Raw genomic sequence first — 12511 nt, forward strand, 5'->3', positions numbered from 1 at the left:
ATACTGGAATAATTGACAACAGTCATTTCTATAGAAAAACCGTATGGCTATCCATCATTCGGGTAGCGCAGAGGTGCAAAATTTGGCTTCTGAAATCGATCTGCGGCAATTAACAATATTAACGAAAAAGTATCCAGTCACTAATTGCAATCTATCGAATTAGGAAATCGACTTCATATCAGCTGACATTAAATTTTTAATCCTTTAATGCACAATTTTCAAAAACACTCGTGCATACACCCAATTTGGGTTTCATCTTCTATTGTGCTTCCTTTTCAAGGACAATGACGTCATATGGTGCCTCTTTGTAAAAAGATAATTTCTAAAATTGGCGGTACACTATTAGTTACATAATAGATAATTAAGTTGTTTTCTTAAGGGTCAATGGGATTTTCCGGGTGTCATTTAACAATCTTCACTAGGTTTTAGAATGTGAAAACAGCAATCTTTATTGCATATGCTAGAAATCGCGTCTCTTTGTTGTGTATTGAAAGAAGGGACCAGAGGTTTCTTTGTATCTTTTTTGCACAAAAGACGCCCATTTTCCTCCAAGCCGATCGTATCTCAATCACTAACTCTGAGTATTTGGTTGCCAAAGTCTATCGAGACTATCTTTTCATGGATGTGTTTGAGGGTTTTCCACTAATAGATATATTTTGTAGTATATTTGGGTCTCTCTGAACCTTCCAGTTTTATCGCTTGATCGGGGCTATAGGTTTCTACGAGTTCAGCGCGAACAATGAAATACCGTGATCAGGAGTTAAAATTTGGATAACTAGCATTCAAAGTGTTTGATTTATAGCCTATTTATTGTCATAGGAATGCACCGATGAGCCTATTCTTACAGACTAAAACGGTTTTTGCCTTTACACAACCTCAAGAGATGAGCATACTTCAGTAAGTTCTTTGAATGAATAGTGATTACTGGCACATTGCGTAAAGAGCAAGGGTTGAAATGATTGCAAGACCTTCGCTACAATTAGCTTAAAGACTACAACAATTTATAATGGCGTATGATTTGGCCCTCTTGACTTGCTCTCCGGTGAAATGACCTCACAGTTATACTTCCGAGAGCGGAAATTTGAATTTGAATTTTGTGATTGACGTAGATTTCTTCTTATGATAGAAGTATTATTTAGCAAATTCAAAATGTAATTATGGCTTTAGTTACAATACATTGAAAAATTCGCTTGACTTAATTTTGATGAAAATGTGACTCCTTGATATACATAAGCAGGACACGTGACTTTGCTATGTACTAGTATTTCACTCACGTACTCAATCATTTATGCGAGTCTCATCCCCACTTTACAATGGTATACAAATGTATAAACTTAAGAAACAAAGACCTAATACATATGAAATAGTAGGCAACCTATTCATAAGTAATAAAGTGTGATTCTGATGCTATTAATGACTGTACACGTACTTTGTTGTTTCGTTCTTTAAGAAATGAATTAATTTTAGTCATTGATCTTAAATAGCCCCCCCCCTCTCTCTCTCTATATATATATGTATACAAAAAACTAATCATAAAAGCTTCTCTGACAAAACACACATTTGTGTTCCTTCCCGTTCCATATCCCAAATTTTCAGAGAATCCGTTAATCATGGCTAAAATAACAAAGTTCTGGTTTTAAAATCGTTTTTCTGAAATATACACCTTACCACAAATATAATTAGAAAAATTAGAAGTTTATAAATAATTCATAATCAATTCTTGAACAAAAGGTTGTTTTAAAGAGGTTCGAATTTTGACAGGCTAATTGTGATTTAGAAAGTTTGGTTAGACATGGGAACATATTTAGGGGTAGATTTCTGATGATACTCTCTGTGTGTATATTTACAACTAATTATAAAGTTCAATACAAATCAAAAGATTTAACTGAAGTCTACTATTACACTGGTATTTGGTTACTTGTAATTTTACTATCTGTTGATATTTGAGGTAATCTGATACCGTGAAATAGACGAGATACACAATGTATTACATAAGATAACTGTGAAATTGGCAACTGGGATCGATACATTTTGAAAGCATAGAGATAGCTGATTGATTCATCACAAAACTTTCAAAGACCTTTTGTAGTCTTTAGACATTAAATAATTATGTCCGACAGTTTTTCTAAAATTGTATTTAAGCGTTACAAAATGAGGTATTATTTCGAAGTCCCATAATAGACTAAAATTAAGTCAAACTGCATGTATATCACTTCATATTGTTGCCTCCATAAATTACCCCTATTTCGGGTCATGATTTTTATTTTTGTTAACATATTGCAGTGGTGATGCAAAACAAAGTTTACTATAGTTAGATAAATGTTAAATAATTAGTATCTCACAGGTACAGCCCGGGGCATGTTAAATCTTTTTGGATAGAATGGATAAAGACGAGATAATTAGGAATATAGCTATGTGGTCATATCGCATCTGATGAAATTTACGATAAATAAAGAATATTTTATAGATGTCACTACATGGCACAGTATAAATTGCCCAGATTTGTTTCTTGTATGTTGTTTTACGTTCCAATCCATTTTTGTTTTACGCCTGTAGATACATATCCAGCTTGTGTTGCCAAGATGTATATTTAAAGAAACAATCAAACGAAATGTTCCTGAAACCACACTATATATTCTCAGATTTAATTTTTTTTTTATCAAAACTGGAAAAGTACACAGTACTTATATAGCGAAGAGACATAAAAGAATATATAAGGATACGACTATAATTAATGAAAATGTAGAAATTATCAATAAATCAGAAAATAATAATTTGACAACATTCTAAAAGTAAAAGGAAATTAAAGTATTATTTTCTTTAAATTAAGTACATACACTGTAAAATGATTATTACATATATTCGTAGTTTCATTTCATGTACAGTATATATATTCAAAAACTGTCATTACTTTTCTTCACGACGTGTCAAAGAGGTATATCAAATTTCCAAGGTGTTGGAAAATTTTCACAACTCCAATGTCCTCCGCTTGACATCACAAATTTAATATACTGCTTAAAAAAATCCTAAATATACATGTACTGCAATACAATATTACTACTAAATCAAGCATAAAAGAAATTAATTTATGGTTGAAATTCAGAATAAATACATGTACATGCATATAAAAATTAGAAACCTATACCATAAGCAAATGTAAGTCTTTCTAATCTAAAAACAACACTTTTATGAAATTATTGGTTTTTAGAAACTTCACGGTTTTTCGTTTTCACGAACCGTTGATTTGTACAATTTAATTGACTATGTTCTCTTCAGCCGAGGTGAAAGTGCCTGTTCTGTCTTTTTACGTGCGAATTAACTTATAGATAATCTAATAGCATTTCATTTTCACTTTTAATACGCATGTCACTTTCCTGAGCCTTTGCCCTGTCATAAAATACAACTATTTCATTTTAATGTTTTAACAGACAGACAGTAATTTACATAAAAATAATTCTAAATTGATCATAAAAACAGCACGAACTCGGGAATAGATCACATGTGTTTCTATCTGCAATGAATAAAATGTTGGACACAATTGTTTATTTCTCGTTTATAAGATGACATTACTAAAAAACAAAACAGACAGACCGGTGTTCTCTGACATGTTATGCAATCACCATATATGATACCAGACATTTAAATATTCTCCAATTTAAAAAAGAATTCGTCTATTAGATATTTAATTTCTTTTGATTTCGTATATTTTACGAGTTTTTCTCACACAACCCGTAAACATAAACTCTTTGTGTTATATAATTACGTCGGGGAACAGCTCAATACTCGTTCCGCAATGCCTTGACATTTAGTCTTCTGTGACATACGGGCATTAAAGAATCAAAAGGTGGAGCAACTTATCTGACACATCACGAATTAACCTTTATACGTACCATTGCGCATCGAAAATATAGTCCCTTTGATAAATTGCTCCATATCCCCGACCAAGATGATAACTATGCTGTCTAGCATGTCGACATATTATTCAACAGATATATGTAAGGAGATAACTAATGTGTTCCAACAATTTCTAATAATGCCGGTCCAGACGGAAGAAAATTTCTTGACAAAGAAGTATGGTTGCCTAATTAATGAAACTCTAAACACCTGTGTTGCCTGCAATCCTTAGGGTGCCCCCTGCTTCATATAAACTTTAACTGCAAACAGTGCATGTTTGTGCATCGGAGATCAAATCGAGTTGGCGGGATAACATATCTGTTCTTTATTTGCTCACTCAATGCAATAAATTGAAGGTTTTGTCGAGTGTTATGTAATGAAATAATTTTCTTATCACACTTTGAAGGTTAGAATAAGATGCATGGTATCGGACCTGCACAGAATTTCCACCCGCCCAGTAGTGACTGTGCCCACTGTGACCCACGCAACCCGGAAAACTTTATTACACAATACACAACTTTTAAATACCGCTGCACACATAGCAAAAAGGCAAAGCAAATTTAATTACCTGGAGGCATTTAACATGTCTATTGAGTAATTCGTAGTTCGTTCTAGTATATACTCCGGTATTGGTAAGTCCGTAGTTTGTTCTGGTATATACTTCGGTATTGGTAAGTCCGTAGTTTGTTCTGGTACATACTCCGGTATTGGTAAGTCCCTAGTTCATTCTAGTATATGCTCCGGTATTGGTAAGTCCGTAGTTTGTTCTGGTATATACTCCGGTATTGGTAAGTCCGTAGTTTGTTCTAGTATATACTCCGGTATTGGTAAGTCCGTTCTAGTATATACTCCGGTATTGGTAAGTCCGTAGTTTGTTCTGGTATATACTCCGGTATTGGTAAGTCCGTAGTTTGTTCTAGTATATACTCCGGTATTGGTAAGTCCGTTCTAGTATATACTCCGGTATTGGTAAGTCCGTAGTTTGTTCTAGTATATACTCCGGTATTGGTAAGTCCGTTCTAGTATATACTCCGGTATTGGTAAGTCCGTAGTTTGTTCTAGTATATGCTTCGGTATTGGTAAGTCCGTAGTTTGTTCTGGTATATACTCCGGTATTGGTAAGTCCGTAGTTTGTTCTGGTATATACTCCGGTATTGGTAAGTCCGTAGTTTGTTCTGGTACATACTCCGGTATTGGTAAGTCTGTAAATAGACACCACTAATCCGAAATTTTACATGGTACACACGCCGTACACGATATGTTCAATCCAAAGCATTCTATAATCCAAGGATATGCTTGTTAGCCATATACATGTATTACATATAACAAAAACATATCATTGGGTAGCTGTAGCAAGTTTTAGTTTAAAAGATTTTTATTTGTTTTTCGTCCCGTCGAGAATTTTTCACTCATATTGAGACGTCACCAGCTGTGAATTGCACATATATTATTGACAAAAACATGAAAAGGATTAGGTACAAGTTTAAAAACTTCTATAGTCCTCTCTCATTACAATAATTTACAAAATTGCCATACATTATTAGTAATCTACAACGGATACCAAGAAAGACAATACACGTATAGCCTATTAGGCCCATATGTGTTTACAGAGTGTCCAGGTAGTATCATTATTATATTATAGAAAACAGTTCTTAATCTTTCTCTCTCTCTCTCTAAAAAAAACCCCCAGCTACATTTATTTAGAAAAGGTTGAATATCCTTGTAAAGTTCTAAATTTTGTATTGAGCATCACTGAAGAGACATTATTTGTCAAAATGCGCATCTGGTGCATCAAAATTGGTACCGTATAAGTTTTACATCAGAAAGAGATTCCTTCCTTCCTAGCATTAGATGAACATGTATAATGTACATATCATTGGTCCCGTGGGGATCTGGGTTAGAAAGGTGCTTGTCGTAAGAGGCGACTAAATAGGGCGGTCCTTCGGATGAGACCGGAAAAAACCGAGACCCCGTGTCACAGCAGGTGTGACACGATAAAGATCCCTCCCTGCTCAAAGACCGCAAGCGCCGAACATAGGCCTAAATTTCGCAGGCCTTTACCGACAATGGTGATGTCTCCATATGAGTGAAAAATTCTGGAGAGGGACGTTAAATAAGATACAATCAATCAATATATTATATCATTGAATGAAAGTAATTTGTTCATTAAGCAGCGTCTTGCTGTAGTTTTGTTAAACACAATAAATAGATGAGACGCATCTTCTATGATAGTCCACATGAACAATTTGGTTTGTCTATTAGGTTACAACGAAATAAATCAGAGTTTAAAATAAAATTATGTCTCACCCTGTGTGAATTATTTTCAAAAATCTTTTCTCATATTAAAAGTATTTTGATGGTTTTACAACATTGTTTATCGGGTATTTCTAAAAAGTTTTAATAGAAGTTGCTTTCCTTGTCTGAACACTAAGCGTATTCCAATTTCTGATATCAGGAATAGAAGATTTGCTGAATAATTCAAAGCTGCATTTTGGTAATGAAAAAATTGAACAATTTCGAGCGTCAACAGTTGTAGGTGAAGTGCCACATTTAAACCTCATGCTAAAACGCTTACGGACGTAGCAGTGAGGGCTGTGTAACGTGCCAACGCTTGTCGCTACCTCCGTTTTTAAGGTCATATCCGAAAGACCATTGGTTCTCACCACTAAATGCCGTGCGTTTGGCGAAGGATCAATCACTAGCTATGTTTATGTCTTGGGTTTAACGCAGCCATGACACGCGCGGGGCTCGAACTCCCAACCTCCCAGTTAAAAATCGGACGCTCCATCACTGAGCCACCGCGACCGGTCGTTTCAAAGCCGATTTAAAGAGTTTTCTGATCTATCATGTAGATACAACATTAAATGGATTAAGTAAACAAGATACCGGAGCAAGATTTTCATACAATATTTTTGCATACTTTTTTCTGGCATGTTCGTCTAGTGGACAATCAAATGAAACGAACGTTTTTCATATTTAGCAGAATCTATTTGCTTTAGAATTGATATCTACATGTTTCTACATGCACCTGATGTGTACTTATTCTTACAATATTGATGTTCGTCCTTCACTGACGAAGATGACAAAATCGCACGGCCTCTCACCTCTGGTCGGCGCGGGTTCGAATCCCGCTCGCGCCAGTAAGTGAGAAAGTTTCCATAGGCGTAGCTTGGGTTCGAATATTACCGAGGCAGGCGGTCTGGGGGGCGCAGCCCCCCAGAAGCTATCGACATTTTAAAAACGTAAAAGGTGTTCTTTTTTTTACTGAGGCAGCTGCCTCGGTTGCCTCAATGGAAGCTACGCCACTGGTTTCCCAGTTTACTTTCGGAAGGTCGGTGGTCTCTTCCTAGCTACATTGTATTTGGGTTCTCTCTTCCACCATTAAAAAACTGGGCGTCACCAGATAACTGAAAATTTGTTGAGTGTGGCGAAAAACAGCAAAAACAACAACGAAGATGACCACGACTACACTGACGGCGTTAGCGACTGGTCAGTCTTACCCTCACCTCGAGTAAAATGTTACATCTACTGGTTGTTTGCATGCTACAGTTTGGATGCATACCATATCGAATTCAATCCATTTTATGAACAAGTCAGTCTGACATGTTCACGAAGTGAAAAATAAAATCTAACATTCTAACAGACACTGTATTGTGGTCCTCCATACTTGTATGAATATGCTTCAGAATCGGCAATGGGTTAGTGGAATACCTTTACCTAAGACCGCTAAAGGCTGCCACAACACAGTCTTAATTGGCTATGTTTGATGAAATCCAGCTCGTCCTTTTTCATAGTCCACTGTGCACCTTTTGAATTCCACACATGTGTTACAGGTTTTGTCCAAACGAATTCATGTCAAAATATCATGAAAATTACGGTAGGGTCCACGGACCGCATACCTGGTGAATAGTGTGATGTCACCACATGTAGTCGTCTCCCGACATGCCGTGAACAAGGAACGTTCTCTTCGTTCTAGTTGCTTTATAGAAATCTACTTAGAACACAGTACTGCAAATGCTAGAGTGCATTGGTTTCGTTTGACATACTTTAAAATCAAATGGCCTTTCAATGTAGAAACAAGTACTACATGTGTGTCTATTCACAGGGTGTGTCTTTATTCCAAACTTTTACATGTGTGTGTAATGTGCATGTCTATTCACAGGGTGTGTCTTTATACCAAACTTCTGAGTAAGAAACAATAATTTCTGGAGCTTCTTCGTAATTTTTATTAACCATTGATTTAAATGTTCATCGCATGCCAATTTCCAGAGCGTGTGTGCAAGTTTGCCCTTTTTATTCCGACATCCCGTCGGGTTCGACTATGTACAGTCGCATGCTATTTTCGTATTGTTATGATAAAGTTTACATAGATTTATGTAACACAAGTTCGTTCAATTGAATACAACACACAGTCATGTAAAAGTACTCCTTACTCCGACAGACAACAGTGTAGTGTCCTCGATGTTACATGCGTCTTTACATCAGCTTTGTAGGTCATGGAAACCTCGTTATCAACCTCCATTGATGAAAGAAACTGCACTCTATCTGAAATTGAAATCGATATTTGTTGATAAAGTAAATAGTATTTATTGCTACGAGTGTATAACGTGTGGCCTTACTGATATAAATTTAGGGATTCTGCATCTATTACAGTTTGCACTTCAAAAGTGTAGATAAAAATTATGTGGTTCTACCCACGATAACGATCATATCCATCAATTGAATGAAAAATCATTTCTGTGCAGGTTTGTGTTTATTTAAAAACTTATAGGTACTAACCATTTAAAACTTAATAATAGCAAAAAAGTAGCATATTGTTTCATATTAGAATCTCCTTAACTGAGACTGTGAGCGTGTGACAAATAACCAAACCCAGTATCAACTCGTAGTCCTAATGTAACAATGGTCATCAATGAAATTATTACATTTAGTGACGTCATCAACACGTAACTGTTATTGTAATAATGATCGTTACACGCTGTTACAAAAGTTTTTTTCCGAACTACATGCATATACAAACAAACTGCACCAGGGATCCTTTATTGCATGTATTTATAAACAAATTAAACTTCTAGCAATTACATATTTAAACTTGACTATATATAACAATCCACATTTTAAAGGATATAAGAACACTATGCCATTCACATAAATCGGCGGATATGGACCGAGATGTTGTTAAAGCGCTCATATAATCCAACAGATTAAAGCGCTCATATAATCCAACAGATTAAAGCGCTCATATAATCCAACAGATTAAAGCGCTCATATAATCCAACAGATTACAATTTTCCTTTCAGTGTTAGGCAACTGTCAAACTACGACGCATAGCATTAACATAACAAAGCAACATACTAACATAACAAAGCAACATACTAACATAACAAAGCAACATACTGACGTACGTTAGGAGTAAGATTTTAACAAGTTAGGAGGACGCTGAAATCCAGTGGTATAAGTTGTCATAAGCTGAAGTGTATGCATAAAAAAAAGTGAAAATATCGAATAGTGTTCAATCTAATAACCCCTATAAAATACAAAATTGAGATTAGGGCAAACACGGACCCCTGGGCAAACCAGGATTGGGATCAGATGTCTAGGAGGAGTAAGCATCCCCTGTTGATCGGTCACACCTGTCATGAGCCCTATATCTTGCATAAATTTTTTTAAGTATTGCTTATAAGTTAGCCATAAGTTGGATTTACGCAACAGATAAGTAATACACACGTTAACATACGTCACATGAAGGTTCCTCACGTGCTGACACACGTCCGCAACACATTGAGAATTTGTGTAGCGTAGGCATAACTTATGCTTAACCCACTGGCAACATTTATATCGACGTTTACATATAACGTGTATGGACGTATTCAGTGTTTGCCTGACGACCTTAGAACATGTTAAGCGTGTTTTAAACGTGTGAAGAACGCACCAAACGTGCTCATAACCTACAGATAGCGTGATGAGAGGTTGGGGGTACTTGGCACAAGATTTATGTTCTAACTACATTCACGTCTGTAATGACTCGGAGTTGAAAAGTACCGCGGTTTTCATATCTGATGTCAGTCATCAAAGTGCGCTCCAATAGTTATTTCGTTCGTTCTACGTAAGTTAAATAAACGTTATGTTTGCTTTTTACATCAAACACACCAGAGACACGTAGTGTATACACTATCACAATAAACGCTGAATAAACGCTAGAGGAAGTTATCAATGGTATACTTATGCGTCAACAATGGGATGCACATGTAAATTCAGTATGGTGTAGTAAAATAGGGCCTTTAGTTTTATATGGTGTAGTATGATAGGACCTTTAGTTTTTTGTCGGTATGGTGTAGTATGATAGGGCCTTTAGTTTTATGTCGGTATGGTGTAGTAAAATAGGGCCTTTAGTTTTTTGTTAGTATGGTGTAGTAAAATAGGGCCTTTAGTTTTATGTCGGTTTGGTGTAGTATAAGGCCTTTAGTTTTTGTCGGTTTGGTGTAGTATGATAGAGCCTTTAGTTTTATGTCGGTATGGTGTAGTAAAATAGGGCCTTTAGTTTTATGTCGGTATGGTGTAGTAAAATAGGGCCTTTAGTTTTAAGTCGGTATGGTGTAGTATGATAGAGCCTTTAGTTTTATGTCGGTATGGTGTAGTATGATAGGGCCTTTAGTTTTATGTCGGTATGGTGTAGTAAAATAGGGCCTTTAGTTTTAAGTCGGTATGGTGTAGTATGATAGAACCTTTAGTTTTATGTCGGTATGGTGTAGTATGATAGGATCTTTAGTTTTTTGTCGGTATGGTGTAGTAAAATAGGGCCTTTAGTTTTTATGTCGGTATGGTGTATTAAAATAGGGCCTTTAGTTTTTATGTCGGTATGGTGTAGTAAACTAATAGGGCTTTTAGTTTTTATGTCGGTATGGTGTAGTAAAATAATAGGGCCTTTAGTTTTATGTCGGTATGGTGTAGTAAAATAGGGCCTTTAGTTTTAAGTCGGTATGGTGTAGTATGATAGGGCCTTTAGTTTTATGTCGGTATGCTGTAGTATGATAGGACCTTTAGTTTTTTGTCGGTTTGGTGTAGTAAAATAGGGCCTTTAGTTTTTATGTCGGTATGGTGTAGTATGATAGGGCCTTTAGTTTTATGTCGGTATGGTGTAGTATGATAGGGCCTTTAGTTTTTTGTCGGTATGGTGTAGTAAAATAGGGCCTTTAGTTTTTATGTCGGTATGGTGTAGTATAAGGCCTTTAGTTTTATGTTGGTATGGTGTAGTATGATAGGGCCTTTAGTTATTTGTCGGTATGGTGTAGTATGATAGGGCCTTTTGTCGGTATGGTGTAGTAAAATAGGGCCTTTAGTTTTTTGTTAGTATGGTGTAGTAAAATAGGGCCTTTAGTTTTATGTCGGTTTGGTGTAGTATAAGGCTTTTAGTTTTATGTCGGTATGGTGTAGTATGATAGAGCCTTTAGTTTTTTGTCGGTATGGTGTAGTATGATAGGGCCTTTAGTTTTATAAACAGTATAGTGTCGTCTAAGAATGTCTGTCTCTCCAAACTCAAACACGATAATTTGTATGCATCTGTCAATGCACCAGGACTCTTTCAATATGTCCTTTTCTGATCCATACCATTGTTGTCTGGAAATCTACTTAGTAATGTTACTCTTTTGTGAACATGGTGGGATGGAAAAATACGAGAGAGAGAGAGAGAGAGAGAGAGAGAGAGAGAGAGAGAGAGAGAGAGAGAGAGAGAAACGGTGTTCAGAACATGTTGCTTTGACAAGTAAGCTTTTACCATGTTCATCCACACCGAAATTTCTATTATGAAAAAGTGATGTTCAATCTAAAATATCCTGTAAAGAATAGAAAATAAAGAATAAGGAAAACAAGGAGCCCAGGGCACACTAGAGACGGGGTCAAGTTCCTAGGAGGAGCCCAGGGCACACTAGAGACGGGGTCAAGTTCCTAGGAGGAGCCCAAGACACACTAGAGACGGGATCAAGTTCCTAGGAGGAGCCCAGGGCACACTAGAGACTGGATCAAGTTCCTAGGAGGAGTAAGCATCCGCTGTCGACCCGCCACACCCGCCGTGAGCCTTATATCTGATATACTAGTATATGATGAAAAAGTGCTTTTGGTCGCACCACCATGATGTAATTTTTCTAATAATCAAATGAAAGTTGGAGATGTTTTGAAGGCGATGATGAGAAAACATGACAACATTCATATAAAAAGAAAGAAACGCATCTTTAAATCTGTCTTCCCTCGGCGCAGTTCTGGATTCCAGACATATCACATTACACACATTTAAAAATGTTTAGAATTCGGAATGAAAAGATTTAATAAACTTCTCTGGGGCTGTAGTCTTGAAAGAGAGTGGAGACAAACTATAATTTTTTATACAAGGACAGACAACATATTGTGTAAGCACTATCAACTCGATTCTTTGTGCAATTCCATCTTTACCTTGCCTAAAACTCCTACGATACCGCAATGTCTTTTAGAAGTTAATTATGACATGCAGTTGCACCCCTCCGACGTCCCCGCTCCGTTTGACTGAGCGTTGTTTTGTTCGATTGCATAAAATATGACCTGGTGGTTAAATAAGTGCGACTTGAATAACATAATCATAATGCCA

General features: G+C 36.2%; 1 long non-coding RNA gene across 4 annotated transcripts in view; it reads right to left on the reverse strand.

The window, feature by feature from the left end:
• The window catches only part of LOC125650230 (uncharacterized), a 61835-nt gene that overhangs the window by 19356 nt on the left and 29968 nt on the right, over positions 1-12511 (reverse strand). For 2 of the 4 annotated variants that reach the window (XR_008803418.1, XR_008803419.1), the window contains exon 2: positions 3891-8439. This is a non-coding gene — a long non-coding RNA (uncharacterized LOC125650230). The remainder of the gene's footprint in view (positions 1-3890; positions 8440-12511) is intronic. The other 2 variants (XR_007360931.2, XR_008803420.1) reach the window with 2 other exon arrangements.

The sequence above is a fragment of the Ostrea edulis genome, chromosome 5 (genome assembly GCF_947568905.1).
Source record: "Ostrea edulis chromosome 5, xbOstEdul1.1, whole genome shotgun sequence".
NCBI classification, from domain to species: Eukaryota; Metazoa; Mollusca; class Bivalvia; order Ostreida; family Ostreidae; genus Ostrea; species Ostrea edulis.